At 38.0% G+C, this 27,753-nt stretch overlaps 1 long non-coding RNA gene across 1 annotated transcript in view; it reads right to left on the bottom strand.

Annotated features, from left to right (window-relative positions):
* LOC121822342 (uncharacterized) overlaps positions 1–27,753 on the bottom strand; it is a 365,427-nt gene that overhangs the window by 311,757 nt on the left and 25,917 nt on the right. The gene's annotated exons all lie outside the window — the stretch shown is intronic.

Genomic DNA, 27,753 nt, shown 5'->3' with positions numbered 1-27,753 from the left:
CCTGATGATTGCATAGAAAAGAAGAGAATGCAGGCTTCAAATTGAGTATAGAAGGATGAGGATGAATTAGATGCAATGATGGGAAGGTTTTGACATGGAAGAGTGTACATGATCTTTTTGTAATAAAAAGAAATTTCCACACATGAGATGGGAACATATTGATCTCAACATTCTAACATATAACCATTCATCCCTTCTTGTTCCTTTTTTTTTTTTTTTTGAGACAGCGTTTCTCTGTGTGGTTTTGGTGCCTGTCCTGGATCTCACTCTGTAGACCAGGCTGGCCTCGAACTCACAGAGATTGGCCTGCCTCCCAAATGCTGGCATTAAAGGCATGCGCCACCACTGCCCAGCTTCTTCCATTTTTTTTTATATTATTTTTTTCAGATTCTCACAGGATGCTCATAATGGGTACAAATTGCATCCACAAACATATTCCCAAGCCCTTTTCCCCATGTAGCTGATACTATTACATACATCCCTGTGATCCAACATGTAAAAAGAAATATGAAATTAACTGTCCTCATTGAACTGTATTTTTAGGTGGTGAAGAAATGATACTATTCACATCAGTGAAAGAGGAACATGTATACATTACTAGAAGGGGACTTTAAACTGTGGTGTCTTTGTTGTCAATAGTGTGAGAGTTCCTTAGAAAAATAAAAGCTAAAGCATATACACACCAACAACAAAATGAACTCAGCTGGCTGTGTGCGTGCGTGCATGCATGTGCGCGTGCGTGTGCGTGCGTGTGCGTGCATGTGTGTGTGTGTGTGTGTGTGTGTGTGTGTGTGTGTGTATTATGTATATGGGCATAAACATACATATAAACATATACCTATGCTTGTAACAATAATAAAAGAAAATGTAGTCAACATGAAAGAGGAGGGTCACAGGGGTTTGAGAGAGGGTATGTGGTATATGTACATCACGAAATTTTGTTCAGGCATAGAGAAAAATGATAAACTTTGATGGAAAGTGGTTGGAAATGGAAATCATATCAAATAAAAAAGAAGATTCAGAAAGACACATACTGCATATTTTCTCCCATATAAGAAATCTAGATTTGTACATGTATGCACACATTTGTGTGTGTGTGTGTGTGTGTGTGTGTGTGTGTGTGTGTGTGTGTGTGTATTTGTGTGCATTTGTTCAGAGGTCATTAAAGTAGAAAGGGAAGAAAAATTAGTGAGGGAGGAAGAATCAGGACATCCCTAATTTAGCATGTTTTGAATTAAAACCGATATTGTCAAATGCAGTATTCTGCAATGATTTAAACTTTTATGGAGAAGAACATTGACATCAATTAAAGTATGTCTAGTATAACTGAATAACTATTTTTTTATTAATTTAAATTTAATTATACATTGCCACATATGTCAATTGGTTACCATTATATTCATTATAGCTTTAAAAAATCAAAAACATAAAAATCTAATACACATACTCTTATAATTCTATTCCCACTAATACTATGACAACAATTATCCTGAATTTTCCTTTATTTTGGAAGAGAATTAACTTGGCATTATCTTTGCTACAAATGCATTCATACTCAGCAACTAATAGTGTTTCTCTTTAAGTATATGAATAGAGAATTTTAAATATTTTGATTAAAGCAGAACAAAGTTTAGGGTGCAGCTGAGAAGTAGAGCATAGCACTTTATAGCATATGAAGGCCCTGGGTCCAGTTGCCACACATACACACACACACACACACACACACACACACACATACACACACGACAGAGGGGGAAAGAGAGAGTCAGAGAGATGGACAGAGAGAGAGAGAAGAAAAGAGGGGAAAAGAATGGCAAACAGATACATAACTTCATTTTTAGTAAGAATATAAAAAATAAGAATTGAGAGATTGATTAAAAGGTAACCTTGATTCCAAAAACTATTATTTACTGAAGCATGAAACAGATGAATAACCAATTAAGATGGCTGCTATCAGACCTATGAAAAACAGATGGAATGTAGGTGTGAAGGAAGAAGGAAGAGCAAAGGAGAAACAGGGACGCAAGGAAAGGAAAGGGAGGAGGGAGGAAGTGGAAGAAGAGAAAAGGAAAACGCAGAAAATGTTTCTGAATTTGAGTGGTACCTGTGGTGAACTTTAAACTTCACATGATGAGACTAAGAGATGAAAATACTTTCAAGTTTGGAATTTGGGTTTTTTTTAATAATTTTTTCCATTTTTCTTTATTAAATTTTCTACTCCTTCCACATACCACCCACACATACCCCTTCCTCCCACCTCCCACCCCTGGCCCTCTTTCCCAAGCCACCCCACATCCCCACATCCCCCAAATTGAGGTCTCCCATGGGGAGTCAGCAGAGCCCAGCTCACTGAGCCTAGGCAGGTCCACGCTCCTTCCCACTGTACCAAGCCATACTGTATGTACAAGGCGTCACACCACAGGCACCGGATTCCCAGAAGCCTGCCCATAGACCAGGGAGAGATCTCAATCCCCCTGCCTGGGTGCCCCCAAAACAGTTTGAGCCAAACAACCGTCTTCCATAACCAAAGGGCCTAGTCCAGTCCCATGGGGGCTCCACAGCCACCAGACCACAGCTCATGGGCTTCCGCTAGTGTGGCTGGTCATCTCTGTACGTCCTCCCATCATGATCTTGACATCCCTCGCCTGCAGAAGCCCTCTTCTCTCTCATCAACTGGATTCCTGGAGCTCAGCCTAGTGCCTGGCCGTGGATCTCTGCATCTGCTTCCATCAGTCACTGGACAAAGGCTCTGTGATGACAGCTAGGTTATTTGCTAGACCAGTCACCAGAGTAGACCAGTCCAGGCACCCTCTGGACCACTGCCAGCAGACCAAGGTGGGGTCATCCTTGTGGATTCCTGAGAGCCTCCCCAGCACCCTGCCTCTTCCTATTCCCAGGATACCCTCATCTATCATGGTATCTTCCTCCCTGCCCTCCCACTCTGTCCCTGTTCCACCTTGACCCTCCCATTTCCCTATGTTCTCATCCCCCACTCCTCGCCCTTTGCCACCTCTACACACACTTCTCCTTCGCGGGTCATCCATGTACCCCTCCTAGGGTCTTTCCCTGTTAGCTAGCCTCTCTGGAACTGTGGGTTGATGTCTGACTATCCCTTCCTTCACATCTAGTATCCACTTGTGAGTGAGTACATACTATGTTTGCCCTTCTGAGTCTGGGTTACCTCACTCAAGATGATATTTTCTTGTTCCATCCATTTGCCTGCAAATTTTTTGATAGGTTTGGAATTTTTGTAGTCAAGCTGTTCTCACTCAAGAGATAGAGCCAGGGTGAGCTCTGTATGAATTTGAATTTTTTTTGAGCCACACAGACCTGGGCAGGGACACACACTCTTAATGTCTGTGTGTCTAAGGAGGCAGCTCAGAATGGGTAAAGGAGGGTGTTTATATAGGCAAAATCCACATTTTGGGCAGCTTTCATTGACACAAGTGAGGATACTCTTGGTAAGCATTGACAGGATATGAAGTTTTACAAAAATGGGCGTAGCTGTGTTCCTATGGCATCACTCTTTGATCAGGGAGGGGAGAAGAAAGGCCTGCAGTTACAGATGCAGAACAGTGGTGGGCAAGTTATAAATCTTGCAAGTAGGATACGTGACTGAGGGTCAGGCTGACCTCAGTTTTAACCTGAGGTTAGGTCAGGAATTAGCAAATATGTTTTGTTGTTATTTTTCTCATTTCAGGAAAAATGATGATGCCACCAAGATAGGAACTCTTTTTCATTCTTATGTGAAAGACTATCTCCCTCCCTCCCTCCCTCCCTCCCTCCCTCCCTCCCTCCCTCCCTCCCTCCCTCCCTCTCTCTCTCTCTCTCTCTCTCTCTCTCTCTTCCACCCTCTTTACTTTTCCTTCCTTTGATTCCTGGAACGGGTGAGAGTCTAGTATTTTTTTTTTTTTTTTTTTTTTGGTTTTTCGAGACAGGGTTTCTCTGTGTAGCTTTGCGCCTTTCCTGGAACTCACTTGGTAGCCCAGGCTGGCCTCGAACTCACAGAGATCCACCTGCCTCTGAGTCTAGTATTTTTGTGAGCAGTGAAGATAAAGGACCTAAGTAAAAACAAACAAACATACAACAACATGAAAACCCAAAACAAAGCAAAACAAAACAAAAACCCCATATATGGAATCTATAATTTATAATGACGATTATAACTATGTAAATAAAAACAACATTGACCCCAGCTGTGATATCATTTGTCTATAGGTTACCTACCACTACTGGGACGGAGAGACAAAAGAGCTGCTAAAAGTTTAAGGCCAACCTGAGCTACACAGTGAGTTTCAGGCTAGGCTAGGTTACAGTGTGAGACTCTATCTAAAAAAGAAAGATATTGTGGAGTTTATACAAATTTAATTTTAAAAAGGACTAAATGCAAATGGGATTCAAATAAAAACAACAAGAAAAGCTAAGCCCATTTCTGTCATTTTCATAAACCTATAGGTAATGTATTTGAAGTGCTTCTTCTGGGAAGTGTGCTCTCCTATGCCCTCTCTATGTTTGAGCAAACTAGTACATGTCCATCTGCATCTCCTTGTCTTTACATTGTGAACAGTAGCATCTATAGGACACATGTAGCTGCAACACTGTACCTCTGCAGGTTTTGGAGCTACAGAATGTCACAACCCTGCACATTGTCCAAATCAAAATTCAAAAATAGCCAAGTATATTTTCATTTCTCTATAGTAGATTTTAACCACCAAATAAGAAAATTGGGGTTGTGTTAGAAATTATCAGATACTTTTTCAAAAAATAAAGACAAAATGTTTATGTACTACTTACTATGGAAGATATGGATACATTCTTAAGTATTTGAGAATTCTGTTATCATGTGTGCTCACATACTTGATTCTTAGTGTCCTTTTACTGGTACATCATTTACATGTCATATATTCTGTTTGCAATGTGACTTATGAAATAGTCACCCAATTACAGTTCAGAGAATCTTCATTTGAATAGAGGGCAACACAATTTGCACCTTGAGAATATTCACAAATTGAATCACAGTAAGAAATTAACTCCTGGTAAACACTGTTTCTGTGTGGAAAATGAGGACTGGGAAATGGTTATTTTCAGAATGATGCAAATCTACAAAACAATACATTTTGCTTACAGGAATTGCAAAGCACTTTGTAGTTGTGCAAAATTCTGTCACAGAATTTCATTCCCTTGGTTTTTCTTCAATTTCTTTCAGCTTATTCTAGTTTAAAAACACCACCAATATATAACATAAAATATATCCTTTGATTATAGAGAAGTAAGACTATAATCAAGTAATTATGAATATTTGAATAACAACACCTATAAATTATGCAAATCCAAATATTTTTTATACTTCTATAATTATATATGCCTCAAATTCGAAAAAATACAAAGAATCATGAACTTGTATCCCATATATTTCAATTTTCATGTCCTTAAAGATGGGAACCATAACAGGATCATTATATTATTTTTATATAGGAATTAAATTTAAACAAGGTACTGGTATAGAGGGGACACCTTTAATCCTAACACTCTGGAGTCAGAGGCAGATGAATCTTTATGATTACTATGGCAGCAAAATCTAAACAGTGAATTCCAATCCAGCCAAAGCTACATACTGAGTTTTTTTTTTTTTTTTTTTTTTTTTTTTTGAAACAAGGTTTCTCTGTGTAGCTTTGTGCCTGTCCTGGATCTCACTCTGTAGACCAGGCTGGCCTCAAACTCACAGAGATCCACCTGCCTCTGCCTCTCAAGATGAGATTTTGTCTTAACGACAATAACAACAAAAATAAGTGAATCACTTACCCCATAGAGTCTTCTTTCTTTGCCCTATTGTACAAGCTTAATAGTTGTCTTCATGAGTGACAGGTTAACATATTTACAGGACATGTGGCATTGGTCAATCAAAATGCCTTAGTATGCCAATAGCACAAAAGAGATTTGATCTGCCATAATGTTACTATATATAAACTTTGTCACAATTTAACATGCAATATTTTCATTGATACTTTCAGTATATTCAGTATATACTAACTTCCAAATCCTCATGATGCACTGAAGTGAAACAGCATGGTAATAATATACTAGTACTAATACTAATACTAATGATAATAATAAATGACAATTATAATAATAAATAAACTATAAATACAATAATAAACTGTTGATAATTATTAAATAATATCCTTTTAATTATAGAATATGTCTTAACCCAGTGTTGTAGAAGATGCTTTCCCACACCTTTTACAGAATTTCTGTGATAGTTTTCATTATATTTTGGAGAAAATTTTCTACTTCTATGTGAAAGATATGGACCACCATCTCTTGGCTTGCCATTTGCCTTACATTGCCATGCTTCATATGCATGGTTGGTGTCACAAAATAATCTGTTCCTGAGTCCAAAATTAGGATATAAATTTTTTTCAAACAATATCCTATCATAAATTATTTTTTTTCCATCACAGGCAATTTATTTTGTTATATTCATTCACAGTTAATACAGAAAATACTTGAAAACATTTCCATATAATGTTTGACACAGATATCATCAAATAGAAGTATACAATGTTGACAGGAGGCAGTACATTTATAATTTATAACCCCAAATGTATTTATAAATTAGAAATGGAAAGATCTACAAATGAAATTATGAAGGTTCACCAAAGTCATTTAATCTGTCAGTTTCTCATTCATTTTTATGTCTTAATAATATTCTATTGTATGAATAAGCCACATTTTATTTCTCTCCAGTATTTGATAGCTATTTGAGTTGTTTTAACTTTTTTACTATTAGCAACACACTGCTGTAAACCTTCATGTACATGTTTCATAGGTGCACATTTTCAGTAGTTTGAGGATATATTCCTAAGGGTAGAATTGTTGAGTAACAGAGTAACAGTGTTTTGCATTTTGACCAACCACCAAACTGTTTTGCCAAAGTGGCACACCATTTTACAATCTCACCAAATCCTTGTTTTTAAGGCTCTGATTTTTGTACAAAAGCATTCAATCATTCTGTCAGACCAAACCAGGAAAAGTAAGCTATAGTTCAGAGCTGTTCTATTCCATTTACTATGCAAAGCCATTCTTGGCGTTTGCAACTCTCAGCCCTTTTGAGTATTCTTGCAGTGTTCACCTTTTCCTCCACCACTTTTTTTTTTCTTCTTTTTTTCTGGTTTATTTCTATCTATTACAAATGTATAAAAATTCCTCCATCAATGCTGCTGATAGCAGCATAACCTTGAGAAATATACCTTTGGTTTGCCTCAGAAAAGGAACACATATTGCACTGTAAAGTTTATAAAATTGGCACAAAACATTGTGATAATGTTACAATACCAGTTTTAAGAGTTCAGTGGCTAATGGGGAGCCGATGGGATACATGCAGAACTGTGAAAGCGATCTCACTTAGCCAGCTGTACACGTAGACTGTAAATCTACATTCAGATCATTTCTGTACTAAGACTATCATCTCAGTTTATCTGTTGAGGTCAACCAGGAAACCCTTGAATATGCCTTGATTTTTGCAAAAAAAAAAAAAACAAAATAGGGGGAGGGGTTTCTTCAGCATTTCAGTCCACGAGTAACAGTATCCTAACAGGCAAAGTGTTCTCTCACTGTCTGTGGTGGTAATCTAATTGTATTGAAATATTATTTTGATTTGTACTGAAATATTAATTTGATTGTATGTTAATAAATAAAGTTGTCTGGGGGTCAGAGCTATTAGAGCCATAGCAAGAGTGTGGCGGTGGTGGCACACGCCTTTAATCCCATAGATATCTGTGTGTTCAGGGTCAGAGCTATTAGAGCCATAGCAAGAGTGTGGCGGTGGTGGCACACGCCTTTAATCCCATAAGATCTCTGTATGTTCAGGGATACAGCCAGCATTGGAGACATATGCCTTTAAGACCTAGGGGGCTGTACATTCAGACAGTGACGAGGCAGTCATGTGTTTGGGTTTACATCCAATGAGAAGGCAGAACAACATACTTTAAAAATACGAACCGACAGGAAGTAGGTCTCTTTTCGCGAAGCTAGGACAGCAGGAGGAAGGGTGAGATTTTAGCTCTGAGCTCTGACTTCTCGGCTTTCTCTTTTACATTGTTTCTGTGTTTCTTATTTAATAAGACGGTTGGTTACATCTACATCTGGCGCCCAATGTGACAAGAATCCATTAAAAACTGCTTGGCTTGGCGGCAGGTCTGCTTTCCCGCAAGGGCGGCAGGCGGCCCGCGGCGGCGGCAGCGGCGGCAGCGGCGACACACGGCGGCCGGCGGCGATCGGCTTCTTAGTCCGAGCTGCTGGCGTCCTAGTCCGGGTAGCAACTTCTAGCCCGGGCCTAGGTCTGTGAGCAGCTTGCCTAAAGCCGGTGCTACAAACAACTCAGACCTGCCCTGCCGAACAGGGCCCTGCCTGTAAAGCCAACGCACGTGGTCGGAGCTTAAGGAAGCCAGACCCAAGCCTTGACTCGGCACAAGAGGGAACACGTGGCTGCATTTAAGCTTTAGCCGGCTACGCTTTCTTGTGCGTTCTCTCTTTCCTCTCTCTCTCTCTCTCTCTCTCTCTCTCTCTCTCTCTCTCTCTCTGGATTTACACCTGGGACACTAGGTGGCTGCTTTGAAAATCCCCTCGGATTTCTACTGTTCTACGCAGATTTGGTAAGTCATAATATATCAGATATTTTAAAGGAAACTATCTAAAAGAGAATTTTTTTCCACATTAAAAAACAAATGGGTTTTATGTGTACATTGGAAGAAAATTGGTTTTTGTTCGAAATTTGAGGCAGTCTGGCAATGGAACAACTATATAATATTAGTATTGGTGGAATTATGCACCTTATCACTATAATAATCCACATTTTAATATTTAAAAAGATAGTCAATTTAAGTGCCAGGATAACAGCTTTAGAAGAACTTGTTAAACCTGTAAAAATTCAGACAGAAGAAATTAACAGTGAAGTTGTTTCAAGTCGGGATCATAAGGTTGCAGAAAGAAAGCCTGTTTTCACACAGTCACCCTTAATTTATCCTGTAACAGTACAGCAGATGCCTGATCAAATGGCTACACAAAATACTTGGGCTCCAATTGAAATGTTGGATTTAAAAAGGTTTAAGGAGGCAATAGTATCTTATGGCATGCATTCCCCATATGTAAAGCAAATGTTAAACACTTGGTCAACATATAATAGGATAGTACCACAGGACTGGCGGGACCTCGCACAAGGTGTTCTGGAACCCAGCCAGAGACTTCAGTTTCTGACTTGGTTTAAGGAGGAGGCTAAAAACATAGAAAAACAATGGAGGGATAAAGGAGTACAAGTTTGCCAGGATCAGCTTATGGGCGAAGGCCAATATGCTTCAGCACAAGCACAATGTTTATATGATGTCCAAACCCTAATTTTATGTCGAACGGCAGCCTTGAATGCATGGGACAAAGTTGAGGAACCAGGAAAAAAATCTGAGTCATTTAAAAGGTGAAGCAAGGCCCAAAAGAGTCTTTTACAGATTTTTTACAAAGACTGGCTTCAGCAGTAAAGAGAATGGTCTCGGATTCAGAAGCTGGTAAGGCAATAATTGAATCTTTGGCCTTTGAGAATGCGAATGCAGCATGCAAAAGAATAATCAGGCCATTAAGGGCAAGATCTGCACCTATGGAAGATTGGATTAGAGAAACAATTAATGTTGAAGCTGATGAGCATGATGATACATGGGTAGGAGAAGTAATTTCAAAAGGTTTGAGGAGTGTTAGATGTTTTGGATGTGGAAAGCAAGGACATTTGAAAAGGGACTGTAGACAGGTCATTTCCAGAAACAATGTTTCTTCAAGGAACAATGGCAACAGAATGCCCCTTCCTTCTGGAGTATGCAGAAGGTGTGGTAAGGGAAAACACTGGACCAACGAATGTAGATCAACAAAGGACAGACAGGGTAATCCTTTGCCTCAGTCTTCGGGAAACTCCCAGAGGGGCCTCAGGCAGGCCCCCAGTGCAAATCCAATTCAAACCTTTCCGGCAGCCATAGAGGAAATGCCTGCTCTGGAGAGCGATTAAATAACCAAATGCCTATTGGAATAAATCATGCTGGTCAGAATGATGAAACAGAGAGAATAGAAAATTCAGGAGAAAACATAAAGAAAATTTTTTGGCAAACTTCTATTAATGAACAAAGACCAAAATTAACGATAAAAATAAATGGTGTTTTGTTGTCTGGTCTGGTAGACACAGGTGCGGACGTTACCATAATTGCACCAGAATTTTGGCATCCAACTTGGCCTCTTCAGGAGGTAAACGTTCAACTGTTAGGAATTGGGACATTATCTCAGGTGAAACAGAGTGCAAGATGGCTCGAATGTATAGGTCCAGAAGGACAGAGAGGAAAATTAAAACCATATGTGGCTAACATAACTATGAACCTGTGGGGTCGAGACTTGTTGCAACAATGGAATACTCAGATTAACATCCCTCCAATCTCAGAAACAAATCATAAACTAGCACATGTTACTGAGAGAAATATTAGAAGATATTGTTCTAATGAGTGGTCACCAGCCATCCATATTATACAAGAACAGGGCACAATAACTGATGATCTTCCAAAGACACCAACAGCTCTACCTTTAAAATGGTTAACAGACAAGCCTGTATGGGTCCAGCAATGGCCTTTAACAACAGAGAAACTCCAGGCTTTAGAAGAGCTGGTAGAAGAACAGTTAAATGCTCAGCATATTGAAGAATCAACCAGCCCTTGGAATTCTCCTGTATTTGTTATTAAAAAGAAATCTGGTAAATGGAGAATGGTAACAGACCTTAGGGCAATTAACAAAGTAATTCAGCCAATGGGTTCTCTACAATCTGGGATGCCTTTGCCTACTCTGTTACCAAAAGGATGGCCTCTCATAGTTATTGATTTAAAAGACTGTTTCTTTTCAATACCCTTACAAGAAAAAGACAGAGAAAGATTTGCTTTTACAGTGCCTACTTATAATAATTCTCAACCGGTTAAAAGATTTCAATGGAGGGTCCTCCCACAGGGAATGTTGAATAGCCCAACTCTGTGCCAATATTTTGTACAACAGCCATTGGAAGTGATACGTAAAAAATTTCCTAAATCTATAATTTATCATTATATGGACGATATTTTACTAGCTGACTCAAATGCAGATACTTTAGAAATAATGTTTGAAGAAGTAAAGAAAATTTTGCCTCGCTGGGGATTACAAATTGCTCCTGAAAAGATACAAAGAGGAGATTCTATTAATTATTTAGGATATAAAATAGAGCTACAAAAAATTAGACCCCAAAAGGTGCAAATTCGGAGAGATAGACTACAGACTCTTAATGACTTTCAAAGATTATTTGGAGATATTTCTCATCTACGAACTATTGTTGGGGTAAAAAATGATGAACTGACTAATTTGTTCAAAACCTTAGAAGGTGACAAGGACTTAAATAGTCCAAGAGAATTATCACCTGAAGCTGAGAAAGAATTAGCCTTGGTAGAAAAGAAAGTGCATGAAGGACACGTGAATCGTATTGATCCAAAGCTGGATTGCATTTTGGTTATCTTACCTTCTAGGCGTTCTCCTACTGGAATATTAATGCAGAGGGAAGATATTATATTGGAATGGATATTTTTACCAAATAAACCAAATAAAAAATTAAAAACTTATGTGGAAAAAATCTCTGACTTGATTTACAAAGGAAAAATGAGACTTCGTCAATTAGCAGGCATAGACCCAGCAGAAATTGTCATACCATTAACTAAGGAGGATATTGAAAAATTATGGACAGAAAGTGAACCTTGGAAAAGAGCTTGCAGTAATTTTTTGGGAGAAATTAACAGCAAATATCCCAAAAGCAATAGAATTGATCTTATAAAGAGAGCTGATTGGATCTTGCCTCGAATTGTACGGCAAAAACCCATATCTGGAGTTCGTACATTTTATACAGATGCCAACAAAGAAGGAAAGGCAGGTTACAAATCAGAAAATTTAAGTAAAGTGGTTCAAAGTCCGTATAATTCAGTTCAAAAATCAGAATTGTATGCTATTCTGTTGGTATTAATGGATTTTTCAGAACCTCTCAACATAGTAACTGACTCTCAGTATGCTGAAAGAGTGGTGTTACATATTGAGACTGCAGAATTTATCCCTGATGCTTCAGAATTAACTTCACTATTTATTCAATTACAAGATACAATCAGGAAAAGGAATCATCCTTTATATATAACTCACATTCGATCCCATACTGGTCTACCAGGCCCTCTAGCACAAGGCAATGATGAGATTGATAAATTATTGATAGGAAATGTGCTGGAGGCCTCAGAATTTCATAAAAAACATCACGTTAATAGTAAAGGTTTAAAAAAGGATTTTTCCATAACCTGGCAACAAGCCAAAGAAATAATAAAGAAATGTCCTACTTGTTCCTTCTACAATCAGACGCCATTACCAGCAGGATGTAACCCAAAGGGTACTCAGAGAAATGAAATCTGGCAGATGGACGTGTTTCACTTTGCAGAATTTGGAAAATTGAAATATGTACACCACACTATCGATACTTATTCAGGATTTCAATGGGCAACTGCTTTGAGTTCTGAAAAAGCTGATTCTGTAATCACTCATTTGCTAGAAGTTATGGCCATCATGGGTATACCTGCACAAATCAAAACTGACAATGCTCCATCATATGTCTCTGTTAAAATGAAACAGTTTTTTGCTTATTACAATATAAAGCATATTACAGGCATACCACATAATCCTACAGGTCAAGCAGTTATAGAAAGATCAAACAGAACTCTAAAGGATATGCTAAATAAACAGAAATGGGTAACAAAAACCCCCAGAAATAGACTGCATAATGCTCTTCTAACTTTGAATTTTCTGAATGCCAATGAGAAAGGAACAACAGCTGCAGAGAGACATTGGATAATAGAAAAAACTACAGAATTAAATCAGCCTATATACTTTAAGGATGTGCTGACCTCAGAATGGAAACCAGGGTATGTATTACATTGGGGACGTGGTTTTGCTTTTGTTTCTACAGGAGAAGATAAGCTGTGGGTACCATCAAAATTGATAAAGGTTCGATTTGAACAAGAGAGACCTCTTAATTAGAGGAGGTGATAGTTCATCAACCAGCATGAACATCCAATTTAAACTAACTTGTATCAATAAAACATGCCTTTTCATTTCATCAGATAATAACTTGCCAAAAAGGAACATCCCCAAAATTAGTCTTGGGGAAAGGTTTTTGTTTTTGTCTTTTAGGAGAATGAAGGTTAAGGAATCTGAAGAACACTGGACAAATGAGACAACTGAAGAAAAGGGACAAATCATCTATCCCAAGAAACAGAGTGAAACGGTGTATGGGTATATATTATCTAAAAAAAAAAAAAATTTATGTCTTCCTAAATGTTTGTTTCTGCTTTTCTCTAAAGATTTAACACTATTGGTCTTCTAACAGTCCCAGTTCAATTAAAATTTAAAGCTGACTTTGGAGTTGGAGAATGGCTCTCTCCTTCTTTAAAATCAAGCATGTTGTTAAAAGGAAAATGCAAACTCCCTGTATCATGCCAGAATAAGAGCCATCTTCTGCTATGGTACAGGACAAAAGCAAAATTAATTAAGGGACTATTCTATTACTAATCTCAACTCTTTGATTCTATTCTGATTCTTTAAACTTTTCTCAAAGTATAAATTTTATATCAAAATTTGCAAGATTAATATATATATATACATTTTAAACTTTGTTAAGATATGAATGGTCACATAGAGTACTAACTAATTCTAGAAAAAAGGCTAGCTGCATATATATGTTTTTGTGTTCGAGTCTCTTATCAGTTTTCTGCAGGAAATCATGGCCAGGCCTAACATCAACTGAAGTCTCCAGAAAGAAGATGGGGCCCCACAACAACAACAATTCCACGTGGACAATAATAATATCATTAAGCTGACAAACATCATCCATAGATCAGCTTTGAACTACAAGGTGCTCAGAGCAAATTTGAGATGACTAGCTGAGATGATCCAGTCTCAAAGACTACTTGAATAAGAACTTGAGATAAACCCTCAACTTTGGCATTATACACAGACTGGATAATGAAGGATATAGTTATCTCTCCTAGAATTTGACAATTAACCTAAAATTTTTCTTTCAGGATAAAGAAAACTTCGCCCATACCCAGCAGGAAGCAATTTTAAGAATACGACGCCCACATTCCCAAAGAGGTGGTGTGGGGCGGGTGGTTTTTTGGTCTTTTTAATGGGTTCTGGGTCTGGGATAATTTTCAGTATTTAGGGGGGTTGGTTACAAGTTATTGTCAAGGGTTAGGTAAAAGGCTAAGCAAAGGAGATTAGATTTAAGGTTCTTGTTTAAAAAAAAAAAGAGAAAGAAAGAAAAGAAAAAGACAATTACTAGTTTTAAATACTTTACATTGGATTGAATTGTTTTATATTGTACACAAATTTGAAACTGATATTGTTAGAAAATGCTATATGTATATTTCTAATTGTATTTATTCCATCCATTTAACAATGTAATGCAAATTTCTGATCCTTGAATGTTATTATTATCAACTATTAGGATATAAAGAAATGAAAGCTAGTAGTTAGACATTATCATAGAACTTGTAGTCATATTAGATATGTTTTAAAAATTGAGCAGAGATGTTTTAGACAGGTCATCTTCAAACCCTTCAGAGATCTACAGAATATGGCATTTAAAATGTTTTAATAACTTAGAAATTTTTTCTTTTTTGAGACATGTCGGCTCCTGGCAGTACCAATCTACTTTAGAGAAAATATGGGCATTGAAGAAACTGCATATGGAGTCAACTTTCATTCTGGCAAAAGTTAGCCACTGGACAACAAAGTATCCTCGAATCAACAGGACAAAATGGACAGACAGATCACGAAACAAGGGACTACTGATTCTTGCCAAAACAAGTGTGGTTATGGCTTTATCAAAAGGCATCTTCTGAGGCCAGGACAATATGGCCCCATCCCTGAAGTGGCCTTCGCATCTGGAAAAGGTACGGTGCCCTTTTCTTCGAAGGCAGCTTAACAGGCAGAGGGCCGATGGATTCTGTTGTACAATGGAACAGCAGCTGAAAGCTCATGCCTCTCAAAAGTAGACTGGCATTTAATAGAGGGATGTGGAGAAGAAGGGGATGCTGAGATGAAGCCATATATACACAGCCAAGAAGAATGGACAGCTGAATTAAAAAACTATCAACAATTTCCAGAATTTAAAATCCTGAATCATGACAGGACACTAGTGGAATTCAGGTGTTTCTGGTACGTGGACTGCTCTCACCCAATGTGAGGTTGAACTGTTGACCTTGTGTACATCCTACTTCACAAATGAGTCTGTCAGATACACTAAGCCTATAGGCTGAAGATGATGCCCCAACACTGTGGAGAAACCTCAGGTGACTGCCCAGGCAGCTGGCTGTTTCTGTCAACTCACAAAATTTTTTTGGAAGTTGCTTGCATGCACTTCCTGTTTTTATTTTTGTTAGCTAATATTATTCCCTTCTTGGGTCTCTGAGGGAGTTGAAGATTAGTTAGTTATGGTTGAAGATTAGTTAGTTATAGTTGAAAATTAATTAGGATAGAAAGTACATTAGATACATCTTGGAATTATCAAAATAGGATAGATAATGGAATTATTTTCTCTGATTCGTCAAATACCTGTTTAGGTATTTATTACTTGTATATATTGTATATAGTTATTGTACTTTTGTATATAGTTTTTCTTTTGTTAGTCATAACCTTTTGCTTTTTTTTCTTTTTATTAAAATAGAAAAGGGGAAATGTGGTGGTAATCTAATTGTATTGAAATATTATTTTGATTTGTACTGAAATATTAATTTGATTGTATGTTAATAAATAAAGTTGTCTGGGGGTCAGAGCTATTAGAGCCATAGCAAGAGTGTGGCGGTGGTGGCACACGCCTTTAATCCCATAGATATCTGTGTGTTCAGGGTCAGAGCTATTAGAGCCATAGCAAGAGTGTGGCGGTGGTGGCACACGCCTTTAATCCCATAAGATCTCTGTATGTTCAGGGATACAGCCAGCATTGGAGACATATGCCTTTAAGACCTAGGGGGCTGTACATTCAGACAGTGACGAGGCAGTCATGTGTTTGGGTTTACATCCAATGAGAAGGCAGAACAACATACTTTAAAAATACGAACCGACAGGAAGTAGGTCTCTTTTCGCGAAGCTAGGACAGCAGGAGGAAGGGTGAGATTTTAGCTCTGAGCTCTGACTTCTCGGCTTTCTCTTTTACATTGTTTCTGTGTTTCTTATTTAATAAGACGGTTGGTTACATCTACAACTGTCAGCATAGAATGAACTGCTGCTGGAGGTCAACTTGGGCTTTAATTTGCATTAGCACTTACATGCATAGTAGTCCAAGTTGTTGACCTCATGACTTTTAAAAGTAACTCTAAAAAAGTAAAATGGCCCTTCTTGGAAGACTAAAGAAAGACATCCAGCCACAGTTGTAAAAAGTCTCATCCAAACAATATACCCTTTTATGAATTACGCCTCAATTAAAAAAAAAAAGTAGCCCCAAATAAGAAGCAGCTCTGAAAAAGAAAATATAACTTAAGATATTTGAAAAAAAAAAAAAAAACAAGGTGAATACAGGTTCAAAAGTAATTAAGATACATTTTCTTAAGGCTATCTAGAATTAGGCTTTAAAGAATTCTATCATTTCAAGTTTACCACTAGTTATTAGATACCTATTTACAAACAAGATGTTCACCTTTTTTGTTCCTTTATCAAGAGAAAAATCTACCTTCAGACTATGAGGGTGGTGATGGGGAGGGACTAGAAAACAAGATTCAAACAATCCCATGCAAATATCACATTTTTCAAATGGAAGAACTCCAAACTACACTAGAAGTTCCAATCACTAAGACACTTTCCATTGAAATGATTTACGTACAACTACATGGCACCAAGGTTTAGGCCTAATATAGGCCTGACAACCAAGTCCTTGTTTTCTGGAAGAAAGGCCTCAAAAGTCCCACTCAATTCCACATAACAATGCTTCAAAGATCAATTAGGTTTTCCTTTCCTTAATATTTTTGTTTTTGACTTCTAATCTTGAAGACTAGGTTAAAACTTAGCTCATTTCCCAGAAGGCATTGCTTCCCTTTGCTCTATGAAAGAGTCCACCAAGACCTCTTCCTCAAAACCATCTAGCCCCCAGCCTCCAGACTGTGCTTGTGATGCATCTTTCTCAACATCCTGAAAAGGTAATGTAGGTAAAATATGCTCATAAACATTAAAACTAGTTGTTAGAAAGACGAAACTAGCTTTATAATTTAAGTTTTAAAGCATAAATACTTGCAGCTTAATCTGCACTGACAATGATTGTCGAAGCCTAGAATTCAACATTTACAAATTCTCATTCACACACACACACAACACACTATTATCATACAACTTGTGTCTTGAGAGAATCTTCTGCTTTTTAAATCTTTGGCCTCCCAGTCAATCCCAAGTTCAACCAACTTTTCTGAGTTCTGGTAGTTACCTAGACCATTGAGGCATTGCCACAAGACTTCTTCTCTTTTGAAACATCCTTTTTCTCTAGATATTAGGATAGCTACACCAGCTTGTTTCTTCTGTGGTGTATGTTGGTGTGGGATTATCTATTGCTTGATTTTTCATGGATGTGTTTAGCTTCTTTGGGTTGAATTTTCCCTTCTAGTGCTTTCTGTAGGGCTGGGTTTGTAGACAGGTATTGATTAAATCTGGTTTTATCCTGGAATATTTTGTTTACTCCGCCTATGGTGATTAAGAGTTTTGCTGGGTATAATAGTCTGGGTTGGCATCCGTGGTCTTTTAGTGTCTGCATGAGATTTGTCCATGATCTTCTAGCTTTCATAGTCTCTATTGAGTAGTCTGGTGTTATTCTGATGGGTTTACCTTTATATGTTACTTGGTCTTTTTCCTTTGCGGCTCTTAATATTTTTTCTTTGTTCTGTGTGTTTAGTGTTTTGATTATTATGTGGCGAGGGGACTTTTTTTTGGATCCAGCCTATTCGGTGTTCTGTAAGCTTCTTGTATCTTCATATGTATTTCTTTCTTTAGGTTAGGAAAGTTTTCTTCTATGATTTTGTTGAATATATTTTCTGTGCCTTTGAGTTGGTATTCTTCTCCTTCTTCTATCCCTATTATTCTTAGGTTTGGTCTTTTCATGGTGTCCCAAATTTCCTGGACGTTTTGTGTTACAACTTTTTTGTCTTTAGTGTTTTCTTTGACTGACGAATCTATTTTCTCTATCATGTCTTCAGTGTCAGAGATTCTCTGTTCCATCTCTTGCAATCGGTTGGTTATGCTTGTTTCTGTAGTTCCTGTTCGTTTTGTCAGGATTTCTATTTCCAGCATTCCCTCAGCATGTGTTTTCTTTATTGTCTCAAATTCATTTTTCAGATCTTGGAATGTTTCTTTCATCTGTTTAATGGCTTTTTCTTGGCTTGATTTGATTTCTTCCCATTTTTTGTTCGTTTTTTCTTCCATTTCTTTAAGGGAGTTTTTTATTTCCTCTTTAATGGAGTTTTTTATTTCCTCTTTAATGGAGTTTTTCATTTCCTCTTTAAGGGAAGTTTTTATTTCCTCTTTAAGAGAGTTTTTCATTTCCTCTCTAAGGAAAGTTTTTATTTCCTCTTTAAGGTAGTTTTTCATTTCCTCTCTAAGGAAAGTTTTTATTTCCTCATTGAGGGAATGTTTTATTTCTTCTTTAAGGGCCTCTATCATCTTCTTAAAGTCATTTTTAGGGTTGATCTCTTCTGTTTCTTCTGTCATGGTATGTTTAGGTCTTGCAGGTGTAGAATCACTAGGTTCTGATGTTGCCATATAGGTCTTCATGTTTTTGCCTGTATTTTTGCACTGGCGTCTACTCATCTTTTCCTCTGTGTGGTGCAGGTGGTGTCTGTGTCTGAGAGTGCCTCTCTTGTTCTAATTTTTAGTCTTGGTTTAGTAGGGGTTCTTGGTTAAATTGGTGCTATTGGGCTGTTTCTTCAGGGACAGCTGATTTCAGTCGGTGAATTATATACTTATGATTCTGGTGATCTGGTTTGGTGACTGGGTAGCACCTTCTTCTGTGTTCCCAGGTCACATTTTGTTCATTTGTCAACTCCTCAGCTGATCTTGTTTCTTCAGACTTCAAACTGTAGGCATCTGAATCCTCTCCCAGATGGGTTTCAGCTGAGCAGGGTAGTCTCACCAACACCTCCAAGTTGTTGGGTTTCACAGGATCAGCAGTTGGGCCCTGGGTTGTCCCCAGATGGAGTGTCCAGACTCGCCCTGGTTCCGACCCACGGAGATAGCCTCTTCCCCAGGTGTTGGGGCTAGGGGCGTCCGCGTTCCATGCTGTGTCTGCCCCTCTCCATCCCCGGGCCTGTCCACCCCTGTGGCCTGCTGCCACAGGCCCACCTGTGTCCTCTTGTCTCCGCCGCTGGGCCTATATGTCCCTGTCAGCTGCCACTGGGTCTGTCTGCCTCTGCGGGTGGCCAACGGGCCTGTATGTCTCTGCTGGCTGCCACCACGGGCCCACCTACCTCTGCTTGTCACTGCTGCCGGGCCTATCCACCTCTGTGGGCCGCCACCGGACCTGTATGTCTCTGCCGGTTGCCACTGGGCCTGTATGTCCCTGTCGGCCACTGCCACCGGGCCCTTCCACTTCAGTGAGTCACCGACCTGCGTTGGCCTGTCTCCACCGCATGGCCTGTCTACTTCTGTGGGCTGCCGCCGGGCCTGAATGTCTCTGTCGGCCTCCGCCGCAGGTCCTGTCCACCTCCGTCTGCTTATCTCCCCGCCGCAGGGCCTGTCCACCTTTGTGGGCCGCCGCTGGGCCTGAATGTCTCCGCTAGCTGCCACCGGGCCTAAATGTCCCTGTCGGCCACACCCGTCTACCTCCGCGGGCCGCTGCCACAGGCCTACCTGCGTCTGCTTGTCTCCGCCATCTTGAATCTTCTCCATAAATTATTTTCTCCAACTATTCTATACTATCATCTATTACAGGATCTCCCCACTTTCTGGATAATTATCTTGAAATAATTTATATTTGCCCATTCTACACTATAAAACTTAATCTATTCTTAAGTACATCAAATCATATTAAACATCTTTGGCTTTTCTTCAGACCAACCATGTATACTTCCAAATATTATATTCAAATCATTTTACTCTACTTTTTCATTAATTAAATGATGTACTAGTTAGCGTTCCTGGTTCTGAATTCTTTCCTTAATCCACATTTGCTGAATCTGTCAATACTTATAAACCAATACAAAAATCATATCATTGTAATACTTCATAAAATACTGTACATTTCTACCAGCTCATCAATATCCTCATTTCCCACCAGTAAAACTCTTAGAAGTTGGAAATATTCTTCTTCCAGTTATTACCATCCCATGAGGAAATGAGGACTTGTTGAAAATTTTATCCTTTTCTCAAACTCACAAGGGAAAATCTGACCAATTATGATGTATTCTGGGATTCTGTTTACATTAGAATGCTTCTGTCAGATAATAAAATATCATGGACCTCCTGTGTTATACTATGTAGTAATAATTTTTTTTGGTCTCATCCGGCCCCACAGTCCTGCAGCTGCTTATAAAATAATCACTCAGAGGCTTAATATTATTTAAAAACTGTATGGTCTATGGCAGGCTTCTTGATAGCTCTTATATCTTATATTAACACATTTATTAATCTATGTTTTGCCACATGTTCTGTGACTTACCAGTCCACTGGCATGTTGTCCCTTGGGTGACAGGCTGGCATCTCTCTCCAGACTCTGCCTTTCTCTTTTCTGTCTCTCTCCTTGGATTTCCTGCTTGCTTCTAAGCTGCCTTGCCATAGGCCAAAGCAGCTTATTTATTAACCAATGGGAACAACATATATTCACAGCACACAGAAAGACATCCCCCAGCATTTCCCCTTTCTGTCTAATAAAAAGGGAAGGTTTTAGATTTAATATAGTAAAATTATATATAACAAATAGTTATCAAGCAAGAATTACAGTTACAATATCTAGTCTATTTGTATTTGGCAAAATTAAAGAAAATATTTTATCATCTATCCTATATCTGTGAATCTAAAGTTTCATATCTAATTTATCTTTTATCATAATCAAGGAAAATTATGATTATAACTATCTAGTCTTCAACTACATCAAAAAAGGATATAATACTACCTAAGTAAACAAGAAATCTAGGGAAAAGGGGCTGGCTAAAGAAACCCACCCTGACCCTGGAGCCCCCAACTAGGGAAAAATGGCTCAGATAAGGCCAGTAAAAAAGACACAGTTTGGCTCAGTCATATCAGAGCCATCTCTGCCCCTGGCTAACTGACTTGTGAAACCATCTAATCACATAGCAGGACAGTAGAACCCTAGACCCCAAGTCAACCCCTGGTTGACTCCAACCTCAGAAATTCCTGAGAAAACCACCCTGCCTAGTCAGTAATTTAAAAAAAAAGGGGGGGGGCTATTATCTCCACCCTAGTAGAGGCAGCTACTCCCCTGGACTCCTCCTTCCCAAATAAATCTCTTTCTCAAAAGAGTTTTGGGTATGAAGATCTTCATTCACTGGGATAGAGAAGATCCTTGCTGAGATGCCCCTTAGTGGACAAAACAAGGGAGAGCTGAAAGAGCAAAGCAAGGAGGAGCTGAACAGACGATCTTTGCTGAGATGTCCCTCAGTAGACAAAGTGAGAGAGCTAAAATGTGATACTTTTCTCCGGAGAAGGAGGAGATTGCTACATTTCTGCAGGGGTTTCCCCTTTTACAGAGGGAAGCAAAATAAGCAACATCTTAGGCCAGAAAAGAAGAGCTCTGCTAGGAAGCCCACTTAAGTTGAAGCTGAGCAAATCTCAGCTGTAGCGGCTCTCCAGGAGAGGAGCAGGATTGCTATATCCTGCGGGGAGACCATTGCCCATCACACCAGGTATACCTTGACTTTCCCAAACAGTCAGGATACCCTTCCCTGCTGAAGCAGTTCCAGGCCTGACTTTCTCAAGAAGTCAGAAAAATTTTCCTTCCTCAGTTGGACTGCTTCTTTGCAGTTCCAGCCATCAGAGCTGTGCTAAACAGTTCCAGGTGTCCAGGACACCTTCAGGGCAGAGCTGTTGCTCTGAGCAGCTCAAGGTGTTGCCTTGACCCCCAGGTAGTCAGGACACCTTTCTTAGAGTTGTTGCAACCAATGTACTTACATTGTTGGTGCTGAAACCCCAGGCCCAAACCCACAGACGTGTAACCAGTTTACTTACAGGAAGTGCATTGTAAGCAACTTCCAAAAATCTAGAATGACAGAGGCAGCTGGCTGCCTGAACGGTCATCCAAAGTTCCTCTGCAACTTTGGGGCATCCATCTTCAGCCTATTGGTCTTGAGTCTTTTAGTCACTTCTCCCTGTGTCCTGTAGAATATCTGGCAGTCTCCTCTGCAAAGCAGGAACCTGAAAGACCATCTTGCCTTGTTTTAGTAAAAATTAGTGGTTATTTTTCTATGGGTCCTGCATGTCCAGTTTATATAACATTTTGTCAAGAATTCCAGGCAAGAATATTTTCTTGCCCAAATGGCTAACTTTTGTCATAAGGAAAGCAAACTCCATATGGAGTTTGTTCAATGTCCATCATCTTTTTTGAAGTAAATTTGTGCTGCTAGGAGCAGATGTGTCTCACTGTCCAGAAAGTCTAAGTTTTTAAAACATTTTAAATGCTATATTCTATAGGTCTTTGTTTGACAATTACCTACCTAATTGAAATATATCTATGTAACTTGTAACTATATATATATATATATATATATATATATATATATATATATATATATACATATATATATATATGTATATATATATATAACACCTAGAAAACTTAACAAACATAACTATAAGTTTGATTATCATGGATGACTATTAATCTGTATTTTTAATCATACATTGCAATTTCAAATGAGCTATACAAACATAATGCTTTAAACAAGAGTAGAAATATACATACAGTATAACAAAATTAACTTTAAATTTGTATTAATAAACTAAAATCCATAGCAATGTAAAACATTTTAAATAAGTAGCTACTCTTTAAAAGTAGAGTCAATAATCTACCCTTTTATCCTACCATATCTATACTATCCCCTTTTCTTTTTCAGAAAGAGATTTCATTCATAAGTAACCCCCTTTAAATAAAAACAAACATTTATAAACAATATTTTGGGAATTTGGATGTAGCATCTCATACTACTTCCTACTGGTTGGGGTGCTGATAATCTTATTGGGATCCTGAGAAAATTAAGAATTATGGTTAAATCTTGGCTGTAGTCTGTGAGGATGGATCATCTCAGCAAACAGCTTTGGAGTTGATTTTGGATGTTGAATCTTATGGGCCATGGTGTCATCAGAGATCTTTCAGAGTGTCTTGGCTAATCTAACCATATTAGCCTAGAAGGAATCCACAGGTTCTCATCTTCTGTGGAAACAAAAGCAGAACCTCTGTTTCAAAGCAATGTATCCCTAGACATAAATTTTGAAGTGAAGATACATTTATTTGTATATTGGTTTAACTCTGCAGCCTTTATAATCAAATCTCTCTCTCCAGTTGAAAATCCCAAAGACAATATAATTCAGATTCTCTTTATGATTTCCATCTTTATATTTTATATTTATATTTATATTATATTTATATTTCTATATATTTATATTATTTTTACTGTCTCTTTAAAGACTTTGTTTTTTCTTAATTATTCTTTATGTCACTGCATGTACTCCTTTTCCTTTCTCTTCCAAGTCTATGTACATTTTCCCACACACTGTAAACCATTTAGAGTTTTATTTAATCTGAATCTGTCTTACTGTCTCATTGTGAATCTATAATCCTTCTCTGACCAGGAGAGATGTTAAATTGTCAAACTGTGTGGCTAGGATGAAAAGTGACAGCCTTGGCTGCTGACTCTGCCCCACTTGGTTTTTCAACATGGTGTAGGTACCCAGGAGAGTCATGCTTAGAGTCACACTTATCCCACCAACTCTGGGGTCCATGCTGACATCAGGTAGTGTGCATTTGGTCCATAAATCCTTTTTGTCTGTATGAGTAAAGGCTAAATTCACTATGTAGCCTGCTGCATACCTTGGAGACACCTCTGTGTACTGAAGTAGGAATCTGCCATGCTGTGCTCAAGCCTAAATGCTGCACATCTCTGTATCTTGGCATCTCTGTATCTTGGCCCGCATGAGACATGAAGTAGGAAGCTGTTCTTAGCTCCATTTTAGAATCTCTTTTTAAGTTCTCTGAAGTTTTAGGTGGAATGTTGGGCCAACATGTTGGGCAGCCAAATGTAGTCATAAATTTTCTCCAGTCCCATGGTCCCACAGCCGCTTATAAAATAATCACTCAGAGGCTTAATATTATTTAAAAATTGTATGGTCTATGGCAGGCCTCTTGATAGCTAGATCTTATATCCTAAATTAACACATTTATTAATCTATGTTTTGCCACGTGTTCTGTGGCTTACCAGTTTCCTAGCATGTTGTTCCTTGGGAAGTAGGCTGGCATCTCTCTCCAGACTCTGCCTTTCTTCCCTGTCTCTCTCCTTGGATTTCTTGCCTGCATCTAAGCTGCCTTGCTATAGGCCAAAGCAGCTTATTTATTAACCAATGGTAACAACATATATTCATAACATACAGAAAGATATACCCCAGCAATACTGGATCTTTCTCTCTTTCCCTTCTCCCTTTGCATCTCCCTCTCCCCCACTCTCTCATACTGTCTCTTACCATTCAAAAGTCTACTTTTGACCATTTATAATATATACATGTTATTTATGTGTGTATATAAGTGTATGTGCATGTATGTGTTATATGTGAATAGGCAGTAATATAAACTCTAAATTTATTGATTTACCTTCATTTTCTCTCAGAGTTTCTCCCTTATTCTAGATCAACTTTCTTGGTCTCCCATGTTCATGGCAATTCCAAGTTTGCTTCATTCAAAACATTACAAATTATTTGTTTATCATCAAAAGTGACAATTATTCGTATAATCTGTGATGCTTCAAACTTTATGAACTATTGATAATTATCTTGACCAATTACCTTTCCCAATCATAAGTCAGTCAAATATTTCTAATTATCATTAAACCTCTCATAGTATAACACTATAAGCTTCAATGGACTAGTTCAGTTATGACTAGTGTGCCTCTTCTCTCTTGACTAATACTGCTTACTAAACTATAAAACAACTGAATAATGATTCCACTCATTTTCACATCTTTTTCTGTAAACAATGGTAAATGTTCACTATTTATTTTGGAATATATTTCTTCACATGTGACCTTGACTATCATCTTTCTTTATAGTCCATCACCTGGATCCCAATCTCAGCAAGATCATCTTCTATTCATCCCTTTTGGCTCTGGCCAATTCCTATTGTTAAGACTCTTATTTTGTGTCCTCCTGTAAGTCTGCACAGTTTCAGCCCTGAGTAGAAATTCCCTTTTATTTCTAGCCAGTTCCTGCAAAGAATATTCTGTACTTTTTTTTAAAAGTTTATTACAGAGTAGAATTCCCTAGGAGAAGTTGTAGAACAAACTCATAACCTATTTACTTTTGTGTCATCTGGTCAAGTTTAGAACATGGTCTTTTATACTCTTTTTAACTTTCACTGTGATTTTAATGTATTACAAGATTTCCAACTTTTTTATTTTATGAGAATTTCATACATGCATGCAATGAATTTTGATCAAATTTACCCCTTCTTCCTTCACTTCCAACTTCTCCCATATTACCCAGCACTTTGTCTTACTAATATCATGGATATTTTTGTTACTTACCAAGTACATTTTGTTTTTCCAATAGTTGCCCAAGTGTACTACTTCTGGAAATATACTCAGAGGACTTTATACTTTGTTGCTTGGTACTGGCTAATCTGTGTTCATTGATGCTCTACTTCCAATAGCTAGGAAATAGAACTAGCCTAGATGTCCATCAATTAATATATTGTGCATGATACATATACAAAATTGAATTTTATTCAGCTGTAAAGAAAAATGAAAGTATAGAATTTGAATTAACTAGAAATAATTATTCTTGGTAAGGTAAGAAAACTCCAAAAAGAAAAACACCGTATGTTTACTCTTAAACATGGACCTTAGTTTTGAATCTTTAGATATGTGTGTTTAAATTAGAGTACTTGTAGAAACCAGAAAACTAAAGAATGTACAATTGATAGAGGGGAGCTAGAGAAAAGGGTCAGTAGAACACAGGTGTTAGGAAGGGAGAGAAGGAGATGATGGAATGGAAATATATAAGTGAGATAGGAGATAAGGACCAGAAAGAGTAGAAGGTAAAGAGAAAGATGATGCAAATACCTTTGGAAAAAAACATATGGAAACCTACCATTTTAGAAAGTTCCCAAATTATATATCCCCTGTACTACATGATAGTGCCTCTTCTAGGTATCACTGCATAGGAGACAAGATTCCAGTGAAAAGAGTGGGTTACTTTTTTCCATCTTATTGGTTATCCTCAGTGCATTGTAGGCTATTGACCAGAACATGAAAATCAGACTCTTTTGGTGAAGACAACACATATATGAGCCATGTGACATAGAGAAATCGAGCTAATACTGACCTGTAAACATCATCCCTAATGGCTTTCTTTCATAGTATCAGAGGTACTGTGCTGACAGGTGTGGAGAAAAGTCATCAACCATTTGTGAATGCTGTGAATTATAATAATCACCAGCCTGGCAAGCTATGATCTTTGGTACAATAGTAACATGAGTGATATAAAAGTAACCATTAACATTCTGATTAGATATAAGGACCACACCATAACATGTAACTTATACCTGGTAATAATTTAAGACTAAAAGGTCTTAAGTGTTTTGATAAATGGACACAATATTAAACTTCTCCCAAAGTTATTGGCTTCATACCCATATATTATTGGAGATTTCAAACCTCTTCAGAAATTCTTTTTTTTAAATTATATAGCAATTAATACAGACCCACAACTGGCCAGAGTACATAAAATAAGAGACTGGAATGCTCAACCCTAAGTGGAACTTTTTTATCACCTGACCATCCGTGGTGGTTTGAATGGCCCTCACAGACTCACGTGTTTGAATGCTTGGCACATAGGGATAGGTGTAATTAGGAGGTGTGGCTTTGTTATTGTAGGTGTGGCCTCATTGGAGGAAGTGTGTCACTGTGGCAGTGGGCCTTGAAGTCTCATATGCTCAAGCTATAACCAGTGTGACACAATCTCCTTCTGCTGCCTGTGGATCTAAATATAGAACTCTCAGCTCCTTCTCTAGCACCAAGTCTGCCTGTATACTGCCTTACTTCTTATTATGATAATAATGGACTAAACTTCTTATCAAGATGATAATGGACTAAATCAACATCAATTAAATGTTTTCCTTTATAAGACTTACCATGGTCATGGTGTCTCATTACAGTAATAGAAACTCCATAATAAGACAGAAGTTGGTGCTAGGACTGGGGTATTGCTATAATATGTTTGACCTTGCATTTATTTAGAGGAGTGTAGAAGTTGGAACTTTGGATTACAAAAGCAGTAAGTGGAGCTTAATGGGACATCCCAGTAGGAACATGAAAGACAATGGTGCAAAGGGTAATTTAAACTGTGGGGGTCTGTGTCGTAGGAATCTTAAAGAGTATTATTAAGAAAAACAAGCCCAAGTCCAGTTATTGGGGTGAGTGCTGGAAGATC

This window comes from Peromyscus maniculatus, chromosome 14 (genome assembly GCF_049852395.1).
Source record: "Peromyscus maniculatus bairdii isolate BWxNUB_F1_BW_parent chromosome 14, HU_Pman_BW_mat_3.1, whole genome shotgun sequence".
NCBI classification, from domain to species: Eukaryota; Metazoa; Chordata; class Mammalia; order Rodentia; family Cricetidae; genus Peromyscus; species Peromyscus maniculatus.
This window is presented reverse-complemented; position numbering and strand designations above follow the sequence as displayed.